The 18,969-nt window shown below is 39.3% G+C and overlaps 1 long non-coding RNA gene and 6 other non-coding genes across 7 annotated transcripts; 3 read left to right on the forward strand and 4 right to left on the reverse strand.

Annotated features, from left to right (window-relative positions):
• Positions 1 to 1,294: 1,294 nt before the first annotated feature.
• LOC130222248 (uncharacterized) lies at positions 1,295 to 6,247 on the reverse strand. Its single transcript, XR_008836377.1, has 4 exons — positions 6,163 to 6,247; positions 5,831 to 6,076; positions 5,384 to 5,462; positions 1,295 to 1,390 (listed from the first exon to the last, which is right to left on the reverse strand). It is a non-coding gene; the product is annotated as an uncharacterized LOC130222248 (long non-coding RNA).
• Positions 6,248 to 7,607: 1,360 nt separating this feature from the next.
• trnay-gua (transfer RNA tyrosine (anticodon GUA)) lies at positions 7,608 to 7,694 on the forward strand. The gene is given in 2 exon segments: positions 7,608 to 7,644; positions 7,659 to 7,694. It is a non-coding gene; the product is annotated as a tRNA-Tyr (tRNA).
• Positions 7,695 to 7,788: 94 nt separating this feature from the next.
• Positions 7,789 to 7,860, reverse strand: trnae-cuc (transfer RNA glutamic acid (anticodon CUC)). Its single transcript has one exon. It is a non-coding gene; the product is annotated as a tRNA-Glu (tRNA).
• Positions 7,861 to 8,158: 298 nt separating this feature from the next.
• Positions 8,159 to 8,231, forward strand: trnar-acg (transfer RNA arginine (anticodon ACG)). The gene has a single exon. It is a non-coding gene; the product is annotated as a tRNA-Arg (tRNA).
• Positions 8,232 to 9,384: 1,153 nt separating this feature from the next.
• On the forward strand, positions 9,385 to 9,471 carry trnay-gua (transfer RNA tyrosine (anticodon GUA)). Its single transcript is given in 2 exon segments — positions 9,385 to 9,421; positions 9,436 to 9,471. It is a non-coding gene; the product is annotated as a tRNA-Tyr (tRNA).
• Positions 9,472 to 9,565: 94 nt separating this feature from the next.
• trnae-cuc (transfer RNA glutamic acid (anticodon CUC)) lies at positions 9,566 to 9,637 on the reverse strand. Its single transcript has one exon. It is a non-coding gene; the product is annotated as a tRNA-Glu (tRNA).
• Positions 9,638 to 18,299: 8,662 nt separating this feature from the next.
• On the reverse strand, positions 18,300 to 18,382 carry trnal-cag (transfer RNA leucine (anticodon CAG)). The gene has a single exon. It is a non-coding gene; the product is annotated as a tRNA-Leu (tRNA).
• Between the last annotated feature and the right edge of the window lie 587 nt (positions 18,383 to 18,969).

Consider the following 18,969-nt stretch of genomic DNA (forward strand, 5'->3'; position numbering starts at 1 on the left):
TGGCTTTGGTTGTGGGAACATAAGCATTGTAGCAAACATATTTTAATCATTACATTTATATTTAAAAGAAGTCTAATATATGTTTAACAAAAGCCCAAAACTAGACCAGTCATCATATATGCAGCAATGTGAAGTCTGTCTAATCTGTGTATTTGATGACTAGTCTAGTTTTGTACTATAGTTAGATGATTTTTAGATTTTCCCTGATAGCTTAAATTTAGCCTTTTTTTGGGTCTGGCTATCATTGTTCAGACATCTATTAAAAATTGCAGAATAATCGACTCTGGTATGTTGAATTATTCGAAAATAGTACACACTAAATGTGTAATGGCGACTTTACGTGCATCACAGGTGTGAACTATTTTCGAATAATTCAATGAACTGCAGTCAATTATTCTTCACTTGACAAATACTTTTTAATTCTTAAAATCTTTAATTACATAAAAAATAACAGTTACAATTGAAATGTGTTGCAGAAGCAGGATCTTTTTCAGTAACCACTTTGTGTGTTTACAATTTTAAATATGAATAAAAAAATGAGTTTTTACTACATGGAAGATCCACGGGAGATTGTCTGTGAAACTGCTAACTCATATTTAACACTGTTAACAGATAAAACTACTGTAACAATACATTTAGAGGCAAACAGATACAGATATATCTAGGAAACACTGAAAATAATACATGTGCTGTATAGTGCTGCTCATAATAAGAAGACAGTCGAGACCGTGGATGGATTGGTCCGATCGGACCACTGCTGTGTCACATATTAAATTTAACTGAGAAATCACATAGAAAAGTCATGATTGTGTTAAACATCTAAAATACTGTTATTGTGTTCAGCATCTAAAAGACTGTTCGAAAAGTACCCTTAGACAGAAGTATTTCAGAAAATAAATGTTTAATTTACAATGTACTATTACACAAAATTAAGCTGTAATAGCTATTTTTCCCCCAATGCTTCATCTGTATTTACAGATATTTACAAAACAGTTGGGTTATAAACATCTTCAAAACATGTTTTATGTTACACAAATCATAGAAATAATATTTGAAAAGGCATGACAGTAAAAGATGACATGAACAATCTATTTTTTTAATAATGACGTTAAATAAGAAACTAAATCTGCCACTAGGTGTCTGTAAATGTGTTACCAAAGTTATCGAGTCATTCAATTCATTCACACAACTGATTCATTCAGGAATAACTCTCTTTACTGGATTGTTGGTTCACAATAATATGCCTGAAACAATCCATGTGTGATCAATAATGTAAAACACAAAATACCTTTGGGCAGATGATGTTTTCTCTCTGAGGTCTGGTGGAGGACCTACTGACACGTCACTCTTCAGAGACACAAAGCTGGACACACATGATCCTGATCTCACACTGAAGACACAAACACACCAGAGGAATAAACTGCAGGAGAAACTTCAGTCTCCTTTAAAGGTGTACTAAGACTGACATAAGAGAAAAGTACGGAAAGTATTCAGACCCACTCTTTGTTATATATTGCAGCCATTTGCTAAAATCATTAATCTAATCATTGAATCTAAGTTCATTGTTTCCTCATTCCCCTGTGTTTGATTACACTGATTGGACTTAATCAAAGCGACACACCTTTATAAGAGCTTACAGTTCACAATGCATCTCAGAGCCAATGAGAATTATGAGGTCAAAGGAACTGTCTGAAGAGCTCAGAGACTGAATTGTGGCAAGGCACAGATCTGGCCAAGGTTACAGAAACATTTCTGCTGCACTGAAGGTTCCCAATGCTATGTTCACACCAGACGCAGAACACACGGATAAATTGTGCTATTCGCGCATAAATAGACGTGTGAACATTGTGAGTTACTCGCTTCATTTGCCTGTCAAATTCACTTCAGAACAGACGCTGATTCGCGTCATGGGCAGGGCTTCTGTCTGCCCAGTGACTCTAGCTTCGTTGCTCAATGGTTTTTTGAGAGGAAAAGGAGAAAAACAATTAATCGCTGTATTAATGCTGAAATGTTCAAATTATTTACCATTAAAAATGTGTTAAGGTCATGTGACCATCAGGAAGAATGCAGCATCTCATTTCTCACAGGACGCGTTCTCTGTTCTTGTGGTCTCTCGAGTTCATTCTTCTGAAGTGACCTGGCAAGACTGGTCTTCAAAAGAACGCAAGTCCATTCTCTGCATTCTTGCAATTGAGAAACAGCACGTTTTAATCTTCAATTGGTCTCTTACAGTCACATGATGCGATTTCACACGTCAGAGTTCACCAAGCTTAAACTTTGCACCTCAGCAACCTGCGAAACTTGACGGATGACCTTGCGTGTCCGGTCTGACGCATTCGCGTGCGTATGAATGGATGTCTATGGGAGGAAAAGCCCAGTGTGACCGCAGCTTCACTCAGAAGATTTTGCTGTTTCTGAGAGTCAGATGATCATTTGCACCTGTTGCTCGTTACTCTACCAGCTCAAAAGCTGAGCAGCATGTCTGCCATCCTGGAGCCTGATGTCAGAGTGAAGAAGCTCTGTCCTGCCTCACTGTAGTGTTGCTGAAAGTACCAGAGGTCGCTACTGTGTGAAACTTAGAGCTTATTTAATCAGCTTATTGTAATCTTTTAGAACAGCTTTATCATTGTTATTGTGATCCTTCTCTCTGTGTAGGAAGCTGTAGGGATGTGTCACAAATCACGACTGAACCCAATAGCAAGTGAACAGGGAGTTTATTAATTCTCAAGAGCCTGATACAGTAGCAGGCACAAATAGTTTGTGAAACTGAAATAGCTGTTGACAGGATGCAAGGAAATTCCAATATAGAGAAGAAACTCAGCTTCAGGAAGCGAACTCGCCACTAACGGAACTCAGCGAGGACAATGTGACAAGACACAGACACAAACATGAACAACAGTGAACTGACAATGTGAAACAAAAGCGCAGACTAGATAGCAAAGTAAAGTAATGCACAGCAGCTGTAGTGTGCTGATGAATCAGCTGAGTGGTGCTAAGCAACGAGAAATCACCAGTGACAACAATACCACATGACCGCACATATGCTGAAGGTAAACACAGAACATCAGCCACACACACCCAACACAGAAAGAACACACAGACCCACAACGTGTGTTACTAAGATTGTACCGAGTACAATATTACCAAACTTGGAAAAGTGATCTGTTATATTTCTGCAATACAACAAAAACTAATATATTAGTGATTGCTTTACTTCTGTAATGTGTTACTCTCAACACTAAGATTAAAAGCAGAGCAAAAGCTTCTACTGCTAATAGATAGATAGATAGATAGATAGATAGATAGATAGATAGATAGATAGATAGATAGATAGATAGATAGATAGATAGATAGTCAGAAGTTTTCAAACCTTTCTCGGGGCAATGACCTGCTCCATAGACCCTATAAACCAGCTCAATCCAGCAAAACTTCTTGTCCTGCCCGAAACTCTGACTACACATCATATCTTAATGATCAAACTGGATTTCGTGGGTTTCCTCTGGGTGCTCCGGTTTCCACCACAGTCCAAACACACGCGCTCTAGGGGAATTGAGTAAGCTAAAGTGCCCGTAGTGTATGAGTGTGAATGTAAGAGTGTATGGGTTTTTCACAGTACTGGGTTGCAGCTAGAAGGGCATCCGCTGCGTAAAACATATACTGGATAAGTTGGCGGTTTATTCTGTGGTAGCAACCCCTGATTAATAAAGAGACTAAGCCGAACATAAAATAAATGAATCAATGTACTTTTGAAAATGATTTTCCTGATTTTAGAGGAGAATTTGTTAGTTTGTTTTCTGCTTTTCTTTTGAGAAAATTCATGATCTCTGAAATTTACAGGTTTAATAGTATTTAGAAAAATAAAACTATATAAAAAATAATGTAGGGCTGCACGATGGTGCAGTGGGTAGCACATTCGCCTTACACAAGATGGTCACTGGTTTGAGCCTCGACAGGGTCAGTTGACGTTTCTGTTTGGAGTTTGCATGTTCTCGCCATATTGCGTGGGTTTCCTCCGGGTGCTCCGGTTTCCCCCACAAGTCCAAAGACATGCGGTACAGGTGAATTGGGAAGTCTAAATTGCCCGTAATGTATGTGTGTGAATGTGAGAGTGTATGGATGTTTCCCAGTGATGGGTTGCGACTGGAAGAGCATCCGCTGTGTAAAACATATGCTGGATAAGTAGGCAGTTCATTCTGCTGTGGCGACCCCAGAATAATAAAGGGACAAAGCCAAAATGAAAATGAATGAATAAATAATGTAAAACAGGACACTAGGACATAGTTCTTCCTCTGTTTTCCCCTGATAACTATGGTTAATAAAAGAATATCACAATATTTTAGTTAAAAGACTGCTTTATTACCTTTTTATCATTATTTTAAATGATTATTGTCTTCACTGAACCGGCCATGGAAAGTGCAACAGTGAATTATGTTGGATGTTGTTAATAAGAACAGAATTTTTTTTTCCATTAAGGTCAAACTAAACTGTAAGTGGGTAAATGTAATTCTAACAAGCATTTACCTAATGATTTTTTACCTTTTTTTGCATTTTCCTCGTCAGTAAATATGCTGTCTGTTAATTTACAGTTGTTGATCTGTCCATTTTTTTACCATTAAAACACAGAAAATAACCGTTTTTAATATAGAAAACCCTTAAGTTTATATAAAATGTTTTGTATTTTACAGAAGTTTGACCGTCAAAAAACTGATATTTTTGCGTTTGTTTATGTGGACACACTGTCAATTAATGGAAGTTTTCCGTTTTTAATTTACGGTAAAACATCTGTGTGATGAGCTGCCAGTACATTTTCCATTTTTTTTCCAGAATTTTTTTTTAGAGTGCACTCAAAAAACAAACTAAATGTATTCATGAACACTATTATTGCAGTTTGAGTTTCCTGCATTTAAGATCTTCTGTAACTCTGTGTTCAACATTTGCTCTGAGCTTAATAAATGACCATTCCTGTCTGAGGTAGAAAAATTGCTCAATTTAAGGAAAGAGTCTGTAATGAATCATGTAGACACAGTATTACATCAGAATGAAGCTGTCGAGTGAGTTTCTGTCTCAGAGTTCACAGCAATATGATAAGAAACAGTTTGAGAATCACAGACTCACTAATAAACACACAGATCACTCAAACACACAGATCGCTCATAAACACACAGATCACTTATAAATCACAAAGATTTCAGTATCAGAATGAGCAGCTTTCTGTGATTTAGTCTAGAAACACACACTGTTTGATCACGATATCAAGAGGTGTATGAAATCCTCAAAATGACTTCAGCTCAGCTGTAAAGTCTCAGAAACACAAAGAGATGATCGACGGATAATCAGACGATACTCATAGATGATATAAAGTACCGAAAGAGCAAACTCTCACCTCAAATAATGCCTGCAGATTTTTCTGTTCCTCCGCTAAACTGTTGAGTTGAACAACAGATCTGAAAACTCTTGCACTTCTGAAAAACATGTCAAAACATGTTTAAAACATGAGGGAAAAAAATATGAAAAACTGTCTTCCTCTGTACTGCAGTAATATAACAGGTCACTTTTCCAAATTTGGTATATATTGTACTTGTTACGATCTCAGTAACACAAGCTGCAATGAATGAATTCAACCCCAGTTGTGTTATTAGTATTGTTTATTCATATTTGTTATTTATATAGTTCATGATGTTACGTGTGTAGTAAAAGTAGCACAACAATGATTAAGCTGTTCAAAAAGGCTACAATAAGAAGAGAGAGAGAGATGTAGCATCCAATAATATATAATAAACAACCATGCAATGTAACATCCCCACGATAAGTTTTCAAACCAAATACTCACATTTGTATTTGTTTACTCTAGAGCACAATAATCTCTCGAAAGCTGCGTCATGTTCAAAACCTTTACTGGATCTTCAAGGTCTGTTCTTCATCATCATCAGATTCTGATTAAAAGAGGATTATGGTCTGCATTAACACTGATTATATGACTACTTCCTCCAGTGGAAACTCCAGAATGCAGTAAAGCTGACACCAGCACCTCCTCCTCAGTTGTCCTGTCCTGTACTTTTGAGCATTGGTGAATTTCCTGAAACACATACAGAATAATCTATGCCAGGGCTGGCAAACTCAATTCCTGGAAAGTCCTGCAGAGTTTAGATCCAACACATTTACCTGCTGCTCAACTCTTATCTGTGCGTCCTCGCTTCATCTCCTGAATTAACTTCATGCTTAAAATTCACATTCATGTGTATTTGTGTTTTTGGCTGAGGAGGAGCTGAAAACAAGGAAAGATATTGAGAAGCAGCCCATTATTCAAACAGGAATGAAAGACTCATTTTTTTTTCAATACACATATGGAGTCATTAAATCCTAATGGCAGTGTAATTCTGCAGCCGACTCAAAGACAGAAACTGAAAACTGACTGCCCTCCAACAGCTCACAGAGCCACTGTTGGTCACCCAGAGCATGATCTGACAGAGAATCAGGTTAACCACTGTCGGACGTACTGCTGAATGTTCACCCTGTCAGACGATGTTTTGATGAACACAAAGCACTCGCTGCTGAATGTAGAGTCTGAATGAGTTCAAATGAACTGTTCCTATGGTCTACTGTATTTGATCATAACATTGGAGTACAGTAAGGGTTTTTATGTGTCTGCAGAAGCAGAGATAATGTCATATAAGACAAACACAGATCTGGAGATCATGGAAACACACTGCAATATTTACAGCTCAGAGAATGTGGAATCAGACAGGATTGATTATGTTTGATTAATAATAGTGCAGCAAACCCTCACTGATGCTCCTAATATCATTCACAGCAGCTCATATTAAGCTGGACTCAATAAAAGACTTTCTACAGCTTATATCACGGAGTATACTCGATATATACAGTGATGTTTGTGTCCACCAGTGATGTGTCTTCATAAGTGTGCATGTTTACTGCTTCAGGATCAAGTATTCAGTGGAAGAAAGTTGTGTAAGTGCTGTGAATTCTTCAACAGGTTTCTTCATGTTTCTCAGCACTTCCTTTAGCGGAAAACACAGATGAAATTTCAACTTTAATGACACACAAGAGCAGCTCATTGTCCCGCTAATTATTTACTGACAAAACACTGGAAAACGCAGCAGATTATATGTAAGAAAGATCAACACATCAGTCATGTGCTGAACACTGTGAATTACACTGCTGCTGATTATTACTGCAGATTCAGCATTTACCGAAATGTGTGTGTGAGGGAGATCTGTGTGCGTGCGTGCGCCTGTGCAGTCACCCAGCCAACTTGCAGCGTAATCTCTTCCACTTGTAAGTCTCTGAGCTGCAGCAATACCTAAGTGCTCTGATAAAACATACATAAAAGAAACTATGGGATTCTAGCTTACGGAAACCTTGAGACTGTGTATGAGATCAGAAAGAACTGAAGTTTGTGCAAAGACTGGCCCTCACAAGTGATAGCTCCCATATGGTCTAGCGGTCATGATTCCTGGTTATCACCCAGCGGCCCGGCTTGGACTCCTGGTATAGGAAGGCTTGAGCGTTTTTGCTTCTGCCCTTTTTGGCCAGCAGTCAGACTGCGGCAACCCTAAGAGGGTGGGCTTGTGAAAAACCCTCGTACGCCTTCGATAGCTCAGTAGGTAGGGCGGAGGACTGTAGGTGGGATGTTGGCAATCCTTAGGTCGCTGGTTTGACTCCGGCTCGAAGGAGATCTTTTGCGCTCAGAGCTGCTTTCATGCCTGTGCAGTTCGAACATATCTATGTCGCTAGAGCTCAAAGTTCACCATAGAGGTGAAAAGGAAGTTCCCTGACCGGGAATCGAACCCGGGCCGCGTAGGTGAGAGCGCCGAATCCTAACCACTAGACCACCAGGGAAGGCTGGCAATATTTTGCCCTCAAGCCTAGCTGTGGGCCTCCACGCAAGTATGCTGCAGCTGCTCTGTCAAAAATGAATCTAATGCTTGTAACCTCCTCCTGGCGAAGAGAAAGTCTCAGACCATGGATCACAGTTCTTCTAGGGAGGGACTGTCCCATGCTCTGTGAGAGCATCCTATCGACACCACAACTTGCCATAATAACAAAGCACAGCATGTGTTGAATGAATTCCATGTTGACAGAGCCGTGTCCTTAATACAAGCAACAAGCTAACGATGACTAACTAAGGCCAGTAACAGGGCCAGTGGCGCAATGGATAACGTGTCTGATTACGGATCAGAAGATTCTAGGTTCGACTCCTGGCTGGCTCGCTTTGGTATTTTTGCTTTGCTGTCAGTCAGTGCACTGCGGTCGCCTTTCCCCCCGCTGGAGCTGTTCAGTTCCACTCTGGAGTGAATCGAGTTTCTGGGGCCGCCAGCACAGAGCCCGTGGGGTGCTCCCCTGGTTTCAAAGGCTGTCCCAACTGCTGATTTTTATTAACGTCTACTACAGCTACACCAATCGTAAACCCAGCCTACTTGTTGCAAAAGTCCCTACCACTTTGAAGTCACCCAGCCAACTTGCAGCGTAATCTCTTCCTCTTGTAAGTCTCTGAGCTGCAGCAATATCTAAGTGCTCTGATAAAACGTGCATAAAATAAACTATGGCTTTTAACCTCCTCTTGGAGAGGAGAGAGTCTCCGACCCTGGATCTCAGGTCTTCTATGGAGGGACTGTCAGGAATCCTGTAAGAGCATCCCATCCACACAACCTCTTGCCATAAAAACAAAGCAGAATGTGTGGTGACGGAACTCCAGGTTGACAGAGCCTTGTCCTTGTTTCAAACAATGTGCTAACAAGGTGCTGAACAGAGTGCCAGTGGCACAAAGGATAACGCTTATGACTATGGATCAGAAGATTCTAGCTTACAGAAACCATGAGACTTTGTATGAGATCAGAAAGAACTAATGTTTGTGACTCCTGGCTGGCTCGCTTTGGTCTTTTTGCTTTGCTGTCAGACAGTGCACTGCGGTCGCCTCAAAGGCTGTCCCAACTGCTGATTTTTATTAACGTCTACTACAGCTACACCAACCTTAATCCCAGCCTACTTGTTGCAAAAGTCCCTACCACTTTGAAGTCACCCAGCCAACTTGCAGCGTAATCTCTTTCACTTGTAAGTCTCTGAGCTGCAGCAATACCTAAGTGCTCTGATAAAACATGCATAAAAGAAACTATGGGATTCTAGCTTACGGAAACCATGAGACTGTGTATGAGATCAGAAAGAACTGAAGTTTGTGCAAAGACTGGCCCTCACAAGTGATAGCTCCCATATGGTCTAGCGGTCAGGATTCCTGGTTTTCACCCAGCGGCCCGGGCTTGGACTCCTGGTATAGGAAGGCTTGAGCGTTTTTGCTTCTGCCCTTTTTGGCCAGCAGTCAGACTGCAGCAACCCTAAGAGGGTGGGCTTGTGGAAAACCCTCGTGCGCCTTCGATAGCTCAGTTGGTAGAGCGGAGGACTGTAGGTGGGATGTTGGCAATCCTTAGGTCGCTGGTTCGACTCCGGCTTTAAGGAGATCTTTTGCGCTCAGAGCTGCTTTCATGCCTGTGCAGTTCGAACATATCTATGTCGCTAGAGCTCAAAGTTCACCATAGAGGTGAAAAGGAAGCTCCCTGACCGGGAATCGAACCCTGGCCATGGCGGTGAGAGCGCCAAATCCTAACCACTAGACCATCAGGGAAGGCTGGCAGAATTTTGCCGTCAAGCCTAGCTGTGGGCCTCCACGCAAGTATGCTGCAGCTGCTCTGTCAAAAATAAATCTAATGCAAACAACTTTTGAAGACTTTTTTTTCTCTCTCCCTTTATTTCCACTTTTCTCCATGTGTTTCACCCATCCAAAATCGGACTACATCAGTTCAACTGGACTATACTTTCTTATTTTTTTCTATTTCATCCTGGATCAAATTCAAGAATACATCGACGCACAATACAACACATACTGCTGCAATATGGACACACCAGATCACAAACAAAAAGGTAATCCCGCTCCAAACTCCAAGAGACCATGAGCCGATTCACCCTCTAACATGAACTCGACACCCTCCTCACCATCCTGTTGTACCGACTTAAGCGAAATATTACGCTCAATTGAAAATAAACTCTCCGGACTCGACAGAAAAATCGCACTAATAGAAGTCATTCACAAGGAATTCCAAGAACTCCGTCACAGTTTAGAATTCAGCCAAGAACAGATAGACACTCTCACTAAAGAAAACAACTTTTTAAAGGACTTAGTTCACGCACTTTCCACTCAGCTCACCTCCGTTGTCCCAGAAAACAAATCAATGAAAGAAAACGTATTGGACTTACAATCACGCAGCATGAGAGACAATCTAGTTTTCACAGGTATCCCGGACCAAACTCCAGACGACCCTGAAAAATTAATCAAGGACTTTATGACTAAACAACTCAAACTGCCACCTGAAACTGTACAAAACATCACTTTTCATTGTGTCCACCGCATCCGTTCCCAACAAAACAACAGCCGACCGCGTCCGATCATTGCAAAATTCGAACACTACAAACACAATGAACTGGTTCAAAAACAAGGCAGACAACTTAAAGATACAGCTTACGGTCTCAACGAACAATATCCAAAGGTCATTCTCGAACGTCGAAAACAACTCTTCCCAATCAGAAAACAGAAAATGAACGAAGGAAAACGAGCAATCATTACAGTGGACAAACTATACATAGATGGGCAGTTATACCGTGATAAGGACATTACCCCCTGGCTTTTCTGAACGCATCACTCCCGTAATGTCATCCAATCTCTCTATTCATCTCCCTCATATCACTGAGTTATGGTTTTTTTATTGCACCTAGGTCTTTTGTTTGCTCATTGTTCTGTGTACATCTTGTCAGCTCATTGTTTAAATTGTATGTCTATCAATCCAAAATTAACATTGCATTGTCATACACACACACACACAGGTACAATTCCACACTTTTTCAAATACATACAGTAACAGTTATGCATATGCAGTAACAAGAGACTCGTATATAAACATACATTGCTATTTTTTTACTTACTTATTTTGTACTTCTTTAAAATATGTCACCAATCACATTTCTATCTTAGAACGTCCGTGGACTCGGCTCCCAGGCAAAGAGGATCAAAGTTTTTAATCATTTAAGTAAAGTACAAGCAGACATATGCCTTCTACAAGAAACTCACTTATCAGAATCCGATCAAAACAAAATTAAATCATCGCAGTACCATCTATATTCTTCCCACTACAACACAAAACAGAGAGGAGTGTGTATCCTAATAAATAAAAAAAATCATTTGTTCATAATACTACAGTTACGGACCCAGAGGGACGTTTCATTATCATTAACATTTCAATTAACAATAACTCGCTCACAATAGGAGCAACTTATATGGCCCCAACACAGACAAACCACCTTTTTTTCAAAATTATTTTCCTCCATTTCAAATCTTTCTAATTGCCCCGTCATAATAGCAGGTAGCAGGTGATTTCAACACTGTTTTAGATCCAATTACAGACAGATTTAACAACATCGGCAATAAACGCACCTGGAAATCTGCAGATACTATAAAACAGTTCATGAATGATCTTGGTCTTGGTGATGGTTGGCGCCTCCAGCATCCAGACATCAAAGCATTCTCATTTTATTCACCAGTTCATCATTTGTACTCCTGCATTGACTTCTTTCTCACCAGTAATTCAATTATATAAAATATTTCTGAAACAAAGATCCACCCAATAATCATTAGTGATCACGCTCCAGTAATATTAAAACTAAATATAACCACCGCACATAAACCCATTTCTAGATGGCGATTTAATACTTCTCTTCTCCAAGACCATGATCTTGACAGCTATTTTAAAAGAGAGTGGGCATGCTTTCTAGAGATGAATGACTCTCCTGAAATATCTCCATCTCTTCTGTGGGAAACAGGAAAGCCAGTAATAAGAGGGAAAATAATTTCATATTCGGTTTACAAAAAAAAGAAAGAAAAAGAACAACAAGCTGAACTGGAAAAAAAAAATTAAAGAACTAGAAGACATTAACATAAATAATCCAACAGAAGAAACACAAGATACACTGAGAAAATGTTAATCACAATTAAATAAACTACTTAATGCACACACTCAGTTCCTTATTCACAGACTACGACAAGAACACTTCCATCATAGTAACAAATCTGGTAAATATCTGGCTAATCAAATCAAACACAATAAAGAAAAAACAACAATATCAGTAATTAAGGACTCAGCAGGGAAACCCACCAACTCACCAGAAGAAATAAATCAGATCTTTCAAAAGTTTTACAGCAACTTATATTCCACTGAAAAAGACCCATCCCAGGATGACATAAATTCATTTCTTAGCAATATCAACTTACCTCAACTAAATGAACAGCAAATAAATACTATTGAATCCCTTTATCAGATCAAGAAATTTTTAATGCACTTAAACTTATGCCCAATATTAAATCACCAGGTCCTGGTGGTTTCCCTGCTGAGTTCTATAAACACTTTTGGTCTATTTTATCACCACTTTACATTCGTTTATTAAATGAATTAAAACAAAAATCAAAACTTCCAGATACCATGAACACAGCCAGAATTGTACTCCTCCTCAAACCCAGTAAAGACCCAACATTACCATCAAGCTATCATCCAATTTCATTAATCAATGTAGACACTAAAATAATTGCTAAAGCACTCTCCCATAGAATGGAAAAAATCATGCCATCCATAATTCATCCAGATCAAACCGGTTTCATTAAAGGAAGACAATCATCAAATAATACACGCAGACTCGTTAACCTAATACACCACTCATCAATAAACAAAAACAAATCTATCATAGTCACCCTTGATGCAGAAAAAGCTTTTGATAAAGTAAACTGGAAATTCCTGTTTTCCACATTAGAGAGGTTTGGTTTTGGGGAGTCATTTATCAACTGGATTAAAACTCTCTACACATCACCATCAGCTACCGTCATTACTAATGGACTAACATCACGCAGCTTCACTCTACACCGGGGAACTAGACAAGGATGCCCACTCTCTCCCTCCCTATTCACCATATTCATCGAACCACTTGCAGCAGCTATCCGTCAAAACAACCTCATCAAAGGAATTCAAACATTAAGCATAAACCACAAAATAAGTCTTTACGCTGATGACATATTATTATACTTACAAAATCCCCAAACATCATTACAAGAAACAATAAAACTTATTGACACTTTCTCAAGTATTTCTGAATACTCAATTAACTGGAATAAATCTGCTATACTTCCGGTACATTCCGATAGTGTGGATGTGACATCCTAAACATCCCAATCCCTCTGTGCACCAACTACATCACATATTTGGGTATCAATGTTTCCCCCAGGCTGTCAGAGTTGTTTGGTTTCAACTATACTCTGTTACTTAAAAAAAAAGATGACGACCTTCAACGCTGGATGAACTTACCACTATCCATCGTGGGCAGAATATCAGTAACCAAAATGTCCATACTCCCAAAGATAAACTATTTATTTTCAATGATTCCAACACAGCCCACTCGTACCTGGTTCAAAACTCTAGATTCAATTATCACAAAATTTTACTGGAAAAACAAGACCCCAAGAATTAAATTGACAACCCTACAAAAACCAAAATCACAAGGAGGATTAGAAGCACCACATTTTTACTACTATTTTTTTGGCAAATCAGCTTCAAAACATACACAAATGGATTAAACCTAACTCATCAGAATACACCTGGCAAGATATTGAACAATCAATCTGCAAAGATATTAACATTTCAGAATTATTTTTTCGCAGTCAAACAATCAAGAAACATCACTGTTTTAAAATGCCGACAATAGAAGCAACTCTGACAGCCTGGTGGAAATTCTATCAGGTCACAAATTCCCCACTCACTCCATCTAAATACACCCCAATCTGGAAAAACCCTGATTTCGTAGCTAACAAGAAACCACTCAACTTCCGCACATGGGCAGATAAGGGAATCACACAACTTCAGCATATCTTTAATAATAATAACCTGGCACAATTTTCGCATATAGCCCAGACATACAGCATTGGGAGTAATTGTTTCTTGGAATATTTACAAATCAAATCGTCAATTAAATGAAAATTACTTAACCAATCAATCAATCTAGACCTTCCCCCTCAAATCTCAGAGTTTATTAATATATCTTACTACAAAAAATTGCTCTCCCAAATATACAAAATTATATCAAAATCAGACAATGCATTAGTTCTACCAACTGCTAAATGGGAAAAAGACTTATCCATTACTCCCAATGCTGCACTCTGGACTCAAATTTGCAAAAACACATTTTCCATGACTAAAAATGCTAATTTACAACTTATACAGTATAAAGTACTTCACAGATCACATCTAACTGGGCAGAAATTATTTAAAATGGGTTTCACATCAGAAATATGTTCACATTGCACACAAAACACCACAGACACTTATCTTCATGCCTTATGGCATTGCACTTCAATTAAAACATTTTGGGAAAAGGTTACTGACTCACTCTCCAACTTAATGGAATATCACATCCCACTGTCTCCTTCCCTCTGCATATTAGGTGACATATCCACAATAGATATAAATAATACAAATAGTCAATTACTTCTGGTGGCGCTAACTATTGCCAAGAAAACTATCCTCATGAACTGGAAATCAAGAAATACCATTCACATCTCATCCTGGAAAAACTTACTAACAGAATTCATCTCCATAGAAGATTCTCTTTGCCTGAAGCCATGCCCCAACAACACCTTCATCAGTACATAAACAAGAGGGGAGGGGGGAGAGGGGGCCAGGTAGAGGTAAGAAAAAAAAAAGTCTTTAATATCAAATCTAATTAAAAATAAATAAATTAAAATGAAAAAACAAAAAGTTTTGCATATTAATCTTATTAATACTTCCCCACATTATAATTCGTTATTTACATACTTCTTTATTTCCCCTTTTGTTCTATTCATTCTCCTTTTCTGTTTCTATCAAATGTTTTTTTTTCTATTTTATTTTTTTATTTTATTTATTTTTTTTTTTTATTATTTTTGTTTATTTAGTTTTTCCTCTCCTTTTTTTCCACAACCAAGTTCCATATAACTTCAAATGTTACAATAATAATAATTATTTGATTTAATTGAAAGAAGAAAGAGAAAGGAAAGAAAAAGGAAAAAAGAAAAAACTCCTTGCATATACTTACATATACTACACTCACAGGGTAAGTGTGGCGTGGGCATGGCAGCCTGTGCACTGCACTGGACTGCTCCATGCCACACGTCATACTTTTTTAATGCATCACAAAGCAACTGACAAACAGTATACACTTTAATGCTGATTTTATACCTTCCACCACCTCAAATTATTGTGAAAGCTGTTGTTGTTTTATTATTATTATTATTATTATTGGTTTTAGTATATCATAGTTATCACATTTATCATTCCTCCTCTCAATCTTTCATTCTTTTTTATTATTATTATTATTATTATTATTATTATTACTATTATTAATAACTAATCCTAGTATTACCTAAATTCTTCTTTTCAATATTTCTTTACTTTGAGTTTTTACTATCCGTATATTATCATTATTATAGTAATGTTTTTTTCTCTTCTCTCAATATTCTCATTGTCTTGTCTGCTGCAAATTGTTTCCACTTCCTTTTCTTCTACTCTTTCTTTTCCTTTCTTTTCTTTTTTTTCTTCTCTCCTTTTCTAATTTTCTAATCTTCTATTTCTTCTCTTTCCTTTTTCTACTTATTATTATTGTTAATATTATTTGTTCTCTTCCTGAAATCTCAACCCCCCCTCACCTTCTCACTATTATCATCAATATTATTACTTTTGTTACCATTATTATTAGTACTGTCCTGACTTGTCCTGTTATCTCCTCATTTTCATTATTACAAGTATTTCTACCATTGTCATTATTCATGTTGCTGTAGTTGTAGTAGTAGATGTAGTAGTAGTAGTATCAGTGGTAGTAGTCATTGTAATAGGTTCAGTAGTAGTACACGTTGTAGGAGTAGTAGTGGTTGTGGCTGTAGTAGCAGTAGTAATAGTTGTAGCATTAGAAACTCTCTGTAGTATTAGTAGTAGTTGGTGTAGTACTTGGAATTTATTTTTATTATTATTATTTTTATTATTGTAGTGGTTGTTGTTAATGATTATCACTGTTGTCCTTTCTTGCTTGTTTACTGTCATTATTACTATCATTATATCACTAGCATTATTGTCACTCCTTACATAAGTTACTTGCTTCATTTTGTGACTGTTATTGTTCCTTTTGTATGTACTCTGACCTGTTCACCAAGTTACCTTTACATGCACACACGCGCACACACACACACACACACACACACAAACACACGCACTTGGCGGTATTTGATTGTTTTGTTGTTGTTTTTTTGCATTTTTGTTATTGTTTCATTTTCTTTGTATTTGCATTATCTCAAATTGTGTATCTTTTGTATATTCTAATAAATAAAAAAAAAGAAATGCACATTCAGAACAGCGTCTTGAAAAAGATGCATTGATTGACTGACACAGCTTTTTTCTTCTCTTTCCCACAAAGAGTCAAATGTCATGACTTGACGTTGTAAGAGAATTAGCCGAAAAGCCCTGCGAATCCCATTGCCTTAAAAATAAACAGCATCTCAGGACATTCCACTACATGGCATTCCAAGGAAATTCTTTTGATGCCCTTTCGATGCACTTGCATTAAAGCCTACGTCCATTGTTTTGTTCACATGCTTTTCCGAGTTGCTGTAGACAATGCCTTGATGTTGCGCAAATGCCTCAAAACTTGCAACCTCAAAACTTGCCCATTAAGGTTGCCAGGGTCACTGCTACGCTTCGAAAACTGTGACGCAAAGAGATTGATGCGGCTCTTTGTCTGGTGCAGTAGGCAGTGCGTCAGTCTCATAATCTGAAGGTCGTGAGTTCGAGCCTCACACAGGGCGATGTGGTATCTTTAGGCACACGGGAGCACTTAGGTGACCGGGCGGCATACTTTATTACCTTCCGTGCCATTTATGCTTCCCGGGGGCAAAAAAGGATACAGCTCCTTTGGAGGGCATGCGGCGTGACGTTCCAAGAACATCTCCTGAGTCTGAAGCAATGATGGCAAGATGCTCCCATTCCTGTCGCGTTATTGATTGACGTTTGACGTGGATCCGTCAAATGCAATGACTTGATGTTGTAAGAGGATTAGTCGAAAAGCCCTGCGAATCCCATTGAATTAAAATTGAACAGCATCTCTGGACATTCCACTACATGGCATTCCAAGACAATTCTTTTTATCCCGTTTTGGTGCACTTGCTTTAAAGCCGTTTGACGTGGATCCGTCAAATGTCATGACTTGACATTGTAAGAGAATTAGCCGAAAAGCCCTGCGAATCCCATTGCCTTAAAAATAAACGGCATCTCAGGACATTCCACTACATGGCATTCCAAGACAATTCTTTTGATCCCGTTTCGGTGCACTTGCTTTTAAAGCCCACGTCCATTGTTTTGAACACATGCTTTTCCGAGTTGCTGTGGACAATGCCTTGATGTTGCGCAAACGCCTCAAACCTTGCAGTCTACAGTGCCCATTAACGCTGCCAGGGCCACTGCTACGCTGCGTAAATTGTGGCGCAGAGATTGATGCGGCACTTGGTCAGTGTTACTGTATCACTCGGACATGGCGCCAGAGGGTTAAATACTTGAGCCTGAGATCTCAGTTGTGCAACAGCCACGTCTTCACAGTGAGAGCATGAGCTGTCCGCGGGCACTGCATCGACATGCTGGACCCCCAGACCTGTGATGCGATACTCGTGCCCATCATCCGGAGATAGGAACCACCGCATCCAGAAACACACATTCAAAACAGCGCCTTGAAAAAGACACGTTGATTGACTGACACAGCTTTTTTCTTCTCTTTCCCACAAAGAGTCAAATGTCATGACTTGACGTTGTAAGAGAATTAGCCGAAAAGCCCTGCGAATCCCATTGCCTTACACATAAACGGCATCTCAGGACATTCCACTACATGGCATTCCAAGGCAATTCTTTTGATCCCCTTTCGATGCACTTGCATTAAAGCCCACGTCCATTGTTTTGTTCACATGCTTTTCCGAGTTGCTGTAGACAATGCCTTGATGTTGCGCAAATGCCTCAAAACTTGCAGTCTACAGTGCCCATTAAGGTTGCCAGGGCCACTGCTACGCTTCGTAAACTGTGACGCAAAGAGATTGATGCGGCGCTTTGTCAGTGTTACTGTATCACTCGGACATGGCGCCAGAGAGTTAAATACTTGAGCCTGAATGCACAGCCAAATATTAGGTTTGTCAGAAGTGGGATTCGAACCCACGCCTCCAGGGGAGACTGCGACCTGAACGCAATGCCTTAGACCGCTCGGCCACCCTGACATGCACACTTAGCTGGAGCTGTCTCCTAGGAGCCACATCGCAGCACCATTACATGGAAGCTGGTGTTTCACAGCTTGCCCAGCTTCAGCAGTCTACCTCGTTGGCGCAGTAGGCAGTGTGTCAGTCTCATAATCTGAAGGTTGTGAGTTCAAGCCTCACACGGGGCAAGGTGGTACATTTTGGCACACGGGAGCACTTAGGTGACCGGGCGGCGTACTTTATTACCTTCCGTGCCGTTTATGCTTCCCGGGGCAAAAAAGGCTATAGCTCCTCTGGAGGGCATGCGGCGGGACGTTCGAAGAACATCTCCTGAGTCTGAAGCAATGATGGCAAGATGCTCCCATTCCTGTCACGTTATCACTTGACGTTTGACGTGGATCCGTCAAATGTCATGACTTGACGTTGTAAGAGGATTAGCCAAAAAGCCCTGCGAATCCCATTGAATTAAAAATGAACGGCATCTCAGGACATTCCACTACATGGCATTCCAAGACAATTATTTTGATCCACTTTTAGTGCTCTTGCTTTAAAGCTCACGTCCATTGTTTTGAACACATGCTTAAGTCTTAAGCAACGATGGCAAGATG

This window comes from Danio aesculapii, chromosome 4 (assembly GCF_903798145.1).
Source record: "Danio aesculapii chromosome 4, fDanAes4.1, whole genome shotgun sequence".
NCBI lineage: Eukaryota > Metazoa > Chordata > Actinopteri > Cypriniformes > Danionidae > Danio > Danio aesculapii.